We start from the raw sequence: 13,097 nt of genomic DNA on the forward strand, positions 1-13,097 counted from the left end.
ATATATCAGCCAGCTTGGGTGATCCGTTGCTGAATACCTTGGACTTCCAACATTTAAAGTTCCCATGGAATGTTCGATTATGTAAAACAAGGCGGTATGGAGTGTCCATGACGCTTCTGCGATGCAGAATCCCGCACTTCAACTTGTACTTATGCAGATGCGGGTTCGCTACGACTAACCTATGTAACACATGCGGAGAAGCTGAAACAATTGACCATTATCTCCTCTCTAGCCGGCGATTCGCATTTCAGAGAAAACAGTATTTGGTGGTCCCTCTTTCCAGGTTCGGACTCCCTTTGTCTCTACCAGTTCTGCTTTCTTTTGGTGCGAGCGCCACGGGATTCTCGTTAACCACCATTCGCGGCTACCTTCACGATTACATCATTGCAACTGGTCGCTTTCCCTGTTGAATCCATATAAAATTGCACTGAATGTCCAAAAGCGCATTTTATTTTGTTCCTGATGTATCTAATTTGCTTATTTATTAAATATTTTTAACAATTGATACATATTTTCTAATTTCAAACATTCTACTATTTTACTTAGCTTTTTTTTTCCGCACTTATACCTCCTTGGCATTCACCACCGTACCTTGGCCAATCCCCTCGCGTGGGTATGTGCCATTTTCATATGGAGAAGAAGAAAAGGCGCCCAGAGCTCGGGCCTCCGCTTGAACGCGCTGTTCCGAGATACCAGAGCCGAGCTGGCTCGTGCCGCGCCAGCAACGCGCGAAAGAAAGACGAAGCTACCCTGGCCCCAGCTGCTACCCTGACCCGGTTGCTGGCCGCCGTGGATGCCCTCGTCTTCCTGCTGGTGGCCTGTACCTGTACTGTGTTGCTTGGTCTGGCTAGCGCAGAGAGCGGCGCGCCATCGGTAAGCCGTTTTTGGACATTTCGCCGGCGAGAGCTGGGCAGAGGCGTGGCGAGCACTTAGTGATGATTGTAAGAAGTTTTGGATTTTTCTAGTCGTCTCCGCCCGAAGCCTTTCTGCGTTCTGGTAGCGCTCGGTTGCCTTCGCGAAGGCGCTGGATGAGGCAGATGACCAAAATTAAGGAGCCTTGAGTAAACCGATGTTTTTTTCGCCTAAGCATAGTTAGAAATAGGCCTTGCTAGGCAGAAGGGGATCCTAAACATACCAGCCTAAACGTGTTTTCGTTAGCAGCGTTCCTCTTTTCCTTGTTATTTTATTACCTGGGTTTTGGTACATTTTGTATTCGTATCCTGCCCTTACATAGGTAAGATAATGGTTGAGTGGTAGTACTACATGCTAAGCCTTACGGGTGCGGGCCCTTCCGGACAGCTCCAAGTATTTTCGTTATCCCTGCAACCACCTCCGTTGCTCCTGCTTTCTTGCGCATTATGTGTTGCGGCAAATTTTTTTACGTGGTGTCTTTTTCGGACGATACGCTAGCGCGCTTAGCCGTGCATCTTCGAGCGGCATCGGTTGAGCCTTTAAAGGGACCTTGTTAGGCTTAAAGGGGCCCTTCATTCTGCCAGAAAGTCCTTTTGTTCTTTTACACATACGTGCGTGTGCTCCCCATGCTCTTCGTTTATTGCAAATCTTGTGCCTCTTAGAACTCTTTAAGGCAAATGCGTGATACTCACCGTTAGATCCTCTTTTTGTATATGGTTTGAGAAAAGCATAAAAAAACATGGCGGTGCCAGCCAGATTTTTCACTTCCGCGTATACCTTCGTTGCTCATTTTTTGTCCGTGAGATGTAGGTCAGATGTGAGATGTCGTGAGATGTCGGGTTGTGAGATCTCGGTTGAGCAATCAGACTTACTAGGCTTTAGTGCGTCTTTTCCTTCGTTGCTCTTATGTGTACGTGCTGCGTTCATTTAAAAACGCTGGAAAGTGGAGGTATTCTTTCGAAAGAAGTATGCTGTTAAAGGAGTCTTTCTAACCAGTGGTATCAAGCAATCATGATGACGTCGCAGTCGACGCATATGTCATGGGCGCCTTCAGTTCCAAGCAGTGATTCTCGGTGCAATGTAGCTGAACGCGACGTCGGGACACTAGGTCGGCGCTACTGGCTGAAGGGTCTCATTCAAGGGGCATTACGACGAACATCCCATCTCTCTCCTCAGCATTGATCTTCCACATGCCGAGCGGAAGCTTTTTCTGCCATTTCAAGCGCCGAAGATGCGGTTCCAAAATTCATGCAACTTCCACCAATGAAAGCAAACAGGACGACTTTTTGCAGGGGGCGCAGTGCAAAATTTTTTACGAAAAATCACTGAGCAGAGCACTTCGCGCAGTCAACCTGCACACGATCGAAAGAAAAACTCAGATTTAAAAAATGGCGGGAGTTTAGCTTTGGTTAAGCCTGGTAGGTTGCGGAAGCCAAAGCGCAGCGCCTCCAACGGAAGGAACGCATGCGCCGCGTCTACAGTAATTGTCTCACATCTCGGTGGACATCCGAACACCGCCGTAAGGAAAGGGAGGCAGGTGGGAATGGACGAAAAAAGGGAGCGAGAGAAAGAGGTGCCGTAATGAGGGAAACAAAAATTTCATTTGAGGAGCGGAACCTGCAGCAACTGTCTCACACATCTCTGTGGTTTACCCGCAGCTCCGATTATGAGTCGCCAGTTCTAATTGCTGCAGCAAGCTAACTTAACTAGTAATGTTATGTTGCTCAAAATGCTGAATGGTGTTGCACCATCTGGAACATTCTGCGGGAAACTGTTCTCATGGTAGACGCGTTTCCGACGCGCGGTGCCGGCAGCTACAACTACGACGTCGATGGCTTTCCGACCGAGCGAGCTGCATACGCTGGTGCGTAAACGTCTATGTGTGTGATATTCAAAAGAACGCCACAAAGCTACACAGATGATAGGTCGCGCTCATATTCTCAACCACAATGTATCCCATTACCAGCTGTCGCTGAATATCGCGTTGACACCTCGTGACCGTCATGTCATTTGTGGTTGCTTTATTAACCTTAACCCCAGAGCAAGATATATGCGGGTTGTGAGGTGTCACACTCGTGCGTGGAGTGCTAGCATTCGGGGTCGCAAGGATGGAAACGAGAAGTTGAAGTAGAAATTAAAGCATGGCCGGGGAAATCAAGCGTGCTTTACATCCTGGCGCAGGGGCATGAGTGAGCGAAAGCAACACGGTGAAGCAGCAGAAACTTGCAGAAACTTGCAGAGGCACCCGGCGAACGCGGTAGCCGCATTTTCATACCGACGAAAGCCTGCATTGGAACTTTTGTACACGACAAGACGTCCTCGTATTCAATACACTAGGTCAGTAAAAACATTCTAGGCTAATCCAAGCTGCTACCTGAAACATTTGTTTATTAATGCTTCGGGGATTTTCCGCTCACGGCGAACGCCGCCGACGACGACTCTGGCTTTTCTGCGAAACGGGCTCCTTCACGCTATCGCCTTAGGACACTACCTTGAAATCTAAAAGCAGGCCGAGGACGCACTTGCGTTGCTGCTGCCTTGCGCTATCTTCCTGCGATGGATCCCTGGACACTCAGGGATTGAGAGCAATCAGCTGGCTAACCAGCTCGCACGCAATACTGCTCTCCGGGCGTTGATCCCCTAGCCAAGGCCTGCGGAGGTCGTATCAAGGCGTCTCTTCGCGCGACCATTAATGAGCATTACAACGCTCTCCGCCTTTATGTAAACTCTACCGTGACCCTAATCCTAGTCTTTCTGTGCGAGAGGCTCGCATCCTTCGACAGGTAAAACTTAACAGGTTATGTATACATATCGCGTCATGATCCTTCATGTCCACCCGCCACGCTGGCTGAGTGATTAGGGCGCTCGTTTGGTTTGGTTTATTGGGGTTTAACGTCACGAAGTTACTCAGGCTATGAGGGACGCCGTAGTGAAGGGCTCCGGAAATTTCGACCACCTGGGGTTCTTTAATGTGCACTGACATCGCACAGTACAGGGGCCTCTAGAATTTCGCCTTCATCGAAATTCGGCTGCCGCGGCCAGGATCAAACCCGCGTCTGCTGGGTCAGCAGCCGACGCCGTAACCACTGAGCCACCGCGGCGTCCGTATACTTAGCCACAGTACCTGGGGCTGAACCCTACCGCAGCGGCCGCGTTTCGATGGAGGTGAAACGAAAAAATGTCCGGTATGGTTACTTATCGCCTGCACTGAAAGGCGGCCGCGGAGGCCGCGTTGGAACCCGGGTTATCCGGTTCGGTAGACGACCGCCCTTACCCATGAGCCACCTGAGCGGGTTTATCTGCCCTGCTACTTTATGCAACCTCTCCCACTCTTATTAATCGGAAAGCTTTAGATGGCTATGTTGTGTCATGAAAACTTATCAGACACGATTGTGTCTTGTAATACAGCAGGCCAGCGCGGCCCTAGAACAGCCAACCAATGAAATAGTCAGACTTTTGGGACAAATCCGCGAGAGCAGTTTGCTGAACCGCCTTTCTCAACTAGTTCGATTCGCACTGACGCTTACTTGATCGCTACCTTGCGGCTGCCTTCTGGTCATCATATGGGACCCACTAGTCCCCTCACATGTTCTGGAGGAACGACTGGATCCCCATCCTGGAACATTGCAGCAGAACCTTGCTATTGGCGTCCGCTATGCCTGACGAACCGAGCCACAGCTCACCAGCCCTACGCGCTACCATCATCCAGTACCACGTGCAAACACGAACCCCTCTTTTCCTTGGTCAAGCCAGACCTCGCCAACCCTAGGCGCTACCATCATCCAGTGCCACGTGCAAAAGCGACCCACCTCTCTTCCGCGGTCAAGCCATACCTCGCCAACCCTAGGCGCTACCATCATCCAGTACCACGTGCTAGCACAACCCCCCTCTCTTCCGCGGTCACGCCGATGAAGACGTCGACGACTGGCTCTCCACATTTGGCCGCGGGAGCCGCTATATTAACCCTTTCGGCCCTGGTGTCCTAAATATAGGACACATAGCAAAACACGCGACATGAGGCTAGAAACCAACCAAAACTACCGAAACAAGAACCGAAACAGAACTTGGGACATCGCTGTTGACATGGGCATCAATGCCGATGTTGTTGTGGCGTTTGCAACGATGGGGGACGACGACGAAAATGGCGGACGGCGCGGGCGACGGCAGTGAAGGTAAGCGAGATTTTGTGATTGGTTTACTCAACGACTAATTTGCATGCTGCCCCTGAGAATTATATACGTTCTTTTTAAGACCTTCGAGATGCTAAAATCATACAGAAGCTTCTACATTGGGATGTATGTCGGTCACAAGAGGCCACGAATTTCGTGTCCTATATAAAGGACACCAGGGCTCAAGGGTTAGCGATCAGCGGGAGGTTTCACTGCGGGGCGTTCGGTGTTTACTTTTACGGGAGCAATAATTTCGCGTTGTTTTTTATGTAGGTGCGAGAATACCTACTGTGTTGTTCTACTCGGCAAGGAGATTGCCTCGCTCAAGAAGGCCACGTCTCGAAGATCCGGATATTATCTTTACTGCACTGGGCAACGGCGATATATCGGACATCGACGATGACGAAGAAGAGGTAGACGAAGCAGGTGAGCTGGACGATGCAGTGGACGGCGACTGGGACAACCAGCAGGAGCTATCTGACTAGTCTGACGAGGAAGAGCCGGATAAAGAGAGCGCTCGAGAGTACGGCTCCTGGTGCAGGAAACCATTTGAAAAGCCAGCTGCTGAATTCAAGCCGGTAGCTGACGAGAACGAAAGCTATCGCGAACCTCTTCTCACGCCTTACGAGTATTTTTCAAAGTATGTGCCCAAAAGCGTGTTTATTGAGTTAGCCGACAAGACCAACATATACTCAGTTTTCCAAGATGGAAAATCAGTGCTGACTAATGAAGAAGAAATCAGAAAACTTATTGCACTTCATTTGACAATGGGTGTTCTGCGCTATCCACGGCTGCGCATGTATTGGAAGCCTTCAATGAAAACAGAACTTTTGGCATCTGTAAACATGTGCAGGAATCGCTTTGAAAAGCTCAGGAACTGTCTTCATATTGTAGATGTAAATGGAGATCACAACAATAATGACCGCTTGTGGAAAGTGAGCCCACTTCTGAATTCATTTCAAGAAAGATGCCATAATCTTCCTTTGGAGGAGCGCCTATGCATTGATGAACAGATCATTCCGTTCAAAGGGAAGCTTGATATCAAGCAATACATCAAAGGCAAGCCAGACCCCTGGGGCGTCAAAGTGTTCATGTTGTGTGGTGCGTCGGGAATAATTTATGATTTTCTCGTTTACAAAGGGTCCACAACAGAACTTACCTCAGAAATCAAGAAAAAGTTCGGAGTAACAGGCGCCTTTGTTCTCCATTTAGCATCCAGGATACCTGATGGCATCGGGCACAAGTTGTTTTTTGATAACTATTTCACCTCCCTGCCTGTGATCCGTGAGCTGCTTGAGAAAACAATTTGTTCTGCTAGCACTATTCGCCAGAACAGAACTGAAAAATGCCCTTTGAAGACGGAAAAACAATTGAAAAAAGAAGGAAGAGGGTCATCAGACTACCTCGTGAGCAACGACGGAAAAATTGTGATCACACAATGGATGGACAATCGAGCAGTAAACCTGGCATCGAATTTTGTTGGCGTTGATGATCTAGGCGATGTGACAAGGTGGAGCAAAGCAGACGGGGCTTTCATAAATGTCAAACGCCCAGCAGTTGTGGAGCAGTACAACGAAAGCATGGGGGGAGCAGACAAGACAGATTTTTGGGTGTCCCTCTACAGGACCTCAATTCGATCGAAGAAATGGACACTGCGTGTAATAACGCACTTTTTCAATTTGTGCGTCACAAACTCGTGGTTGGAATACAGGCGCCATGCCGAGCACCAAAAAATCAAGATGAAGGATCAAATGGATTTACTAGAGTTCACTCTGAATGTAATAGAGAGCTTGGCAAAAGCTTGCTCTGCCGGGTTGCCACGGAAGCGCGGACGGCCATTTTCCTCTCCACTTCAGCCGCTGAAGAGGCCGAACTTGATTGAAGTGAGGCCAATCCAAGACATTCGGTACGACCAAACTGGTCACTGGCCTTCTGTAGAGGAAGAGCAGCAGCGATGCAAGCTTGAAGGATGCAAAGGCAAGCCCAAGGTGAAGTGCCAAAAGTGCAATGTGCACCTTTGCTTATCTGCAGCAAAGAACTGCTTTCGAGCCTTCCATAGGCATTAGCCTAAGCCTTTGCTAGAAAAAGCTCCAAACAACTGTTTCTGTTTGAAAATAAACTTCAGATTGCAACTTTGTGTTTTGATTTCTGACAACCTCCAAGCCCTGATGTCCTATATATATGACATGATCCAATCTCGAACACCAATGAGTCCAAAAGGTAATATTTGATTTTAACATGCTTTTTGTTGGGTAATTAGAGTACTTCAGGCAAAAAAAAAATTTACGGGACAGCACCACTAAACTGTCCATGGTCATCTTCTACCTGTGGGGTTTTGCCCTTCAGTGGTGTAGGAACTGTGAAGCGATCCTTCCGACTTGGTCGCGGTTTATAACTGCCTTTAGGGTGCATTCGGCTGGCCTGCCATTCGAGAGCTTTGCTCCGAAGAACGGCTCTGTGGTGTCGCCCAGCCGACCTTAACCGCGCGAAAACAACTTTTTTCACCCCAGACTGCTTAAAAGAATTTAACTTGACGCATCTCGGTTTATTAAATGCACTTTGACATTCGAGCGAATGAAGGACACTATCTTGAGCGGACTCAAGTGGCATTCCTACCTTTGTTACTTTGATGATATTGTATTGTTCACTCCGAACATTCCTACCCACCTCCGTCGCCTATAGCACGTCGACACTTGTCCGAGTGCTCCTGTCCTTCAAATAAATTTGCATAAGTGTTGCTTCGCCACTAAGATGCTCTATTTTTTGCGCCATGTGGTCTCCAAGGCTGGCGTTCTTCTCGATTCCGCAAAACTTCGTACGGTTGCTGATTTTCCCAAGCCATCAGATGTTGAAGAATTTTGAAGGTTTATTGGATTATGTTCGTATTTTCAGCTCTTGATTCGAAAACTTTCTTCTAGTCTCATCACTTTAACCCGCGTGCTGTCTTCCAGCGACAATCTCTCCACTTGGACGCCAGCTTGCAATGACGCCTTTACCACCTTACGCCACTTTCTCGTGTCACCCTTGATTCTTGTAAGGAGATAGCGCCACCAAGCGGCGTTCGTGAGGAGTAGAAGACAAAGCACGAGGAGCGCGTGCGGAGGGGAACGCGGGGCAGGTCGAAGAGGATTACGTGGCAGAGAAGAGAAGAGCGCGGTGGGCGACGGACGTGGACGAGTTCTGCTGGCTCCCCGAGTTCCGGGCTTGGGCCTCAGCCGCAGACGTCCGGGGCACCAGACCTGGACAGCCATCGTCGAGAGCCTCAACCACCAGGCCCAGGCACCACTCTTCTCCGTCCATCCGTCAGCTGCTCCACACAGGCCGCCTCTGGCGCCTACGTGACCTTTTCCGGGATACCAGACCTGGGAACCGTGCCGGGAGCCCACGAACGCAGACGCTGCGGTAGCGTTGCATCGACGTTGGAACGCCAAGAGACTCCCTGACTGCCCGACACCCAGCCAGTCCTCCCCGCTCGTTGCTCGAATAAGACAAGCAGTGTGAACTTTCCTCTGTGACTCTTTTTCCTGCATTTTGCGTAAGCACTTTGTTCTGTTCCCCCGTGTGTTTTTCCCGTGTGTTGCGGCCTTGCTCTCTTGTTCCTTTCCTTTTTTCTCGCTCATATTGAAATTGGTTTCCTTTCCGATAAAAGCCGCCTCGTTTATTATTTGTACTTTTGTGTTTGTTTAAAATAAGACCTGCAATCACACAGAGTCCTCACAAATTTGGCGTCCACTACGACAGGACGAGGTTGGTTCTTATTTCTTTTCCTGGTGTGTTAATTTAGGCACAGTATGAGCGCGTCAGATTTGGTTGCTTTAGGCGAGCGCATGGGCTTGTGCGGCGCCGAGTTACGAGCGTGGGTGGAGGACGAGCTTCGTAAGGCACGGGAAGAGAGAGCCCCTGAGCGTGAAGCTGCGAAGCAGAAATTGGAATTAGAGGCACGGAATTTAGAGACGGAGAAACAGAAATTGGAGTTGGAGGCGCGGAACTTGCAGCTAAAAATAACGCTCATGGAGGGTGGCGCAAATCCTCCAAGTGACCGTGGAGAGCGTAGCGTCTCACCGGCCAGCTCCATTAACCCGCACAGCCTCATACCACAGTTCAATGAAGCGCGGGATGACCTCGATGCCTACTTAAAGAGGTTTGAGCATGGGGCCACGGGGCAGGTTTGGCCAAAAGAAAAGTGGGCAACGGCGTTGAGCTTGTGCCTTGGCGGCGAAGCACTTAGGGTCTTCGGTCGGCTCTCGCCTGAGGATTCTGTGGATTATGACAAAGCGAAGCTTGCCTTGCTTCAGAGGTTTAGGTTCACCGCGGAAGGGTACCGAGAGAAGTTTCGCCAGAGCAAGCCCCAGGATGGAGAAACGGCCTCGCAATATGCTGCCAGGTTGTTTAGTTTCTTTGACCGTTGGGTCGAGATGCGGGGAGAAGGCCGCACTTTTGAGGTGGTTCGCGAGATGGTCGTGAGCGAGCAATTTCTGAACAGCTGTCATTCTCGTTTAGCCCTTTTCTTACGTGAGCGGGAGGGCAAGACAGTTTCCAAGCTGGCGGAGGCTGCCGATCATTTTCTCGAATCACAGCGGCAAAATAACTTGTTGTTCTTCAAAGAACAGGGGGAGCATACGATGAATAAAGCCAAGGACGAGGTTTCAGCTTCACAATCTCGCCTGCGGTGTTTTCTTTGCGAGAAGACTGGGCACAAGGCGGCGGATTGTCGGACGAAGCCGAAGCAATCGTATTGCACCTGGTGCCGCGAGGTAGGACATGATGCCCAGTCATGCAAAGCTAAGAGGCCAGGAGACCGTGAGGAGTCCGCCTGTTGCATGACACCTCGATATTCACATCCCGATAGCACTGCAGTGGTAACGCGCGTAGAGGGCCAGTTGGGGGAGATGGTCTGTCCTTCCACCCCTGTGGAAACTGCAATGCCCGTGGGGCACGGTGAGGTGTTCGGCCAGCCTGGTTCGGTATTACGGGATACGGGCAGCACCGGTATTGTTGTGCGTGAGTCTCTTGTACCGCCAGCGGCGCTTACAGGAAAACAGGCTACATTAATCTTGGCCAATGGGACCCGTGTAGAAGTTCCGGAAGCGGAGGTGGTGATTTCCTCACCATACTTTTCGGGTAAGGCCATCGCGCGGTACTTGTCTACACCCCTGTACGACATCATAATAGGCAATGTCCCTGGCGCTAAACCTCCATTCTCGGTTGACCCGCCAGTTCTAACTGAACAGGCAGTTTCCCTTGCCATGACGAGTGCGGTCGATGTTCCTTCCCTTATGGTGACAGCAAAGGTTTCAGAGAGTAGTAAAAGCCCCACTCTGAACGCACTCCACTTGTCACGGCCGGAGTTTCGCCTGAAACAGGAAGAAGACTCGACTTTAGAGGTGTGTCGCAGGAAGTTGGGGCAAATATTTCGTGGCAAGGGACAGACCGCCCACTTTTTTGATACAGATGAAGGTGTTCTCTTCCGGACATACCAAGTTTGTCCCGGCCGAGTCGTTGAGCAAGCGGTGGTTCCGAAGGGCTTACGCACGCAAGTCCTTAAGTTGGCGCATAAGAGTGCATTATCCGGCCATCGAGGAATACGGAAAACAATAGCAAGGGTGCTCAGTGAGTTTTACTGGCCCGGTGTACAGGCTCACATTAAGAGTTATGTCAGATCGTGTGCTAAGTGTCAACCGACTGTGTCAAAGGAAAGGGAGAACAAAGTAAATGACGCCGTTGGTCCATCGGTGCCGGCGGACAACGGCCGGCACAGAGTGTATAACATCGTAGGACGGGGATATTTAAAACCATGGTGGAGACCGAGGTCGGTTTGGAGAAACCGGTTTCACAAAGGAAAACGGAAGTACTAGTTGAAAGAGTTCTCGCGACGGTGAAGTGGTTTGATGTGAACAATGGAATACGGAAGAATGTAGCCCACACCTGTTCTTGTTAGCATTCTCTGTGTTTGTTCATGTTTGTTTTTGGGTGTCGGCTACTTACTTTTGATGCTTTCCGTGTTTCTTCGCCCTCTATGGACGCTTCACGTTGACTTTCCATGTGCTCTCTGTGCTGTGTGTGCGAATGTCTGTGAACGCTTCGAACATTGACGACCGTCGTATTGTGTGTGGTGTGTAGGGTGCGCGCTGTGGTGCGATGTTCTGTGTTGCGATCGTCGAACGCGTCTGGTGTCGCTCTCCTGAAGTTGAGTTCTTTCCCTTGGAAAAAACTTCCGAAGAGGGGGCCTTCTGTAAGGAGATAGCGCCACCAAGCGGCGTTCGTGAGGAGTAGAAGACAAAGCACGAGGAGCGCGTGCGGAGGGGAACGCGGGGCAGGTCGAAGAGGATTACGTGGCAGAGAAGAGAAGAGCGCGGTGGGCGACGGACGTGGACGAGTTCTGCTGGCTCCCCGAGTTCCGGGCTTGGGCCTCAGCCGCAGACGTCCGGGCCACCAGACCTGGACATCCATCGTCGAGAGCCTCAACCACCTGGCCCAGGCGCCACTCTTCTCCGTCCATCCGTCAGCTGCTCCACACAGGCCGCCTCTGGCGCCTACGTGACCTTTTCCGGGATACCAGACCTGGGAACCGTGCCGGGAGCCCACGAACGCTGACGCTGCGGTAGCGTTGCATCGACGTTGGAACGCCAAGAGACTCCCTGACTGCCCGACACCCAGCCAGTCCTCCCCGCTCGTTGCTCGAATAAGACAAGTAGTGTGAACTTTCCTCTTTGACTCTTTTTCCTGCATTTTTCGTAAGCACTTTGTTCTGTTCCCCCGTGTTTTTTTCCCGTGTGTTGCTGCCTTCCTCTCTTGTTCCTTTCCTTTTTTCTCGCTCATATTGAAATTGGTTTCCTTTCCGATAAAAGCCGCCTCGTTTATTGTTTGTACTTTTGTGTTTGTTTAAAATAAGACCTGCAATCTCCCACGATCCTCACAATTCTACGACATTTTCACCCCACTGCACCGACTGAAATCCACACTGACGCCAGTGGAGTCGTTCTCGGCGCAGCGATCGCGCAGCGGATGCCGGCTTCTGGTGAATACGTGTTGGCTTACGCAAGTCGTACCTTAACAAAAGCTGAATCGGTCTATTTGGTGACCGGAAAACGATGCTTTGCCTTCCTCTGAGCGATTGGAAAATTCCGGCCTTACGTCTATATCCGCGTGTTTTGCTCCGTGACGGATAATCAGGAAGATCCATCTGGCCTTCTTGCTAGATAGGCCCTCCGCCTGCAGGAGTACGACATTCATGTCGCTTACCGCAAACGTTGCGATGCTGACGCCCTTTCACGTGCACCTATTCCGAGTGACTCGTCTCCACCATTAACAATTTGTCGTCCCTTGAAATCTCAGACATGCCGTCTGAACAGAGAAAGAGACATTGGATTGCCGCCCTCATATCTCTGCTGTCTCCTTCCCGCCATTCTGCTTCTCCAGCTCTTCAATCCCAAGCTCGCCACTTCGCCGTTCGGAGTTATTTGTTCTACCGCCGTACCTATCTCTCCAAGGGGCGCAAGTGGCTCCTGGTTATTCCCCGCCACCTGAGCTCTGACATCTGCGCAAGTTTCCACGTTGAACGCCAGTGCGCTTATGCCGGAGTGTTTGAAACGTATGCACACTTACCTCTGCGGTACTATTGACGAAGCATGTACTGATTTGTGCGGCAATATGTCCGCTTCTATATGTAATGCGAAGGCAATATGTAATGCGAAGGCAAGATAACCGCTGGGCCTGAAGGGTAACGGAGTGGATTCCAAGAGAGAGCAAACGTAGCAGGGGACGGCAGAAAGTTAGGTGGGCGGATGAGATTAAGAAGTTTTCGGGGATACAGCCCTTACAAAAATTTTTAGTAACATTCTTTAGAAAGTCTTTCGACAATTGTTAATAGAACCTATCAACATTGAATAGAAAGTCTTTTAAACGCCTTTGTACATTGTAGTAACAACCTATGAACCGTCTTCCGACAATTGGCCACCGATATCCAAAAGACTCAAGTATATAGAAAGTCTTTATACTTCCTATCATCCCCTTATC

This window comes from Amblyomma mixtum, chromosome 2 (genome assembly GCF_055824585.1).
Source record: "Amblyomma mixtum isolate Tamu chromosome 2, ASM5582458v1, whole genome shotgun sequence".
Taxonomy (NCBI): domain Eukaryota; kingdom Metazoa; phylum Arthropoda; class Arachnida; order Ixodida; family Ixodidae; genus Amblyomma; species Amblyomma mixtum.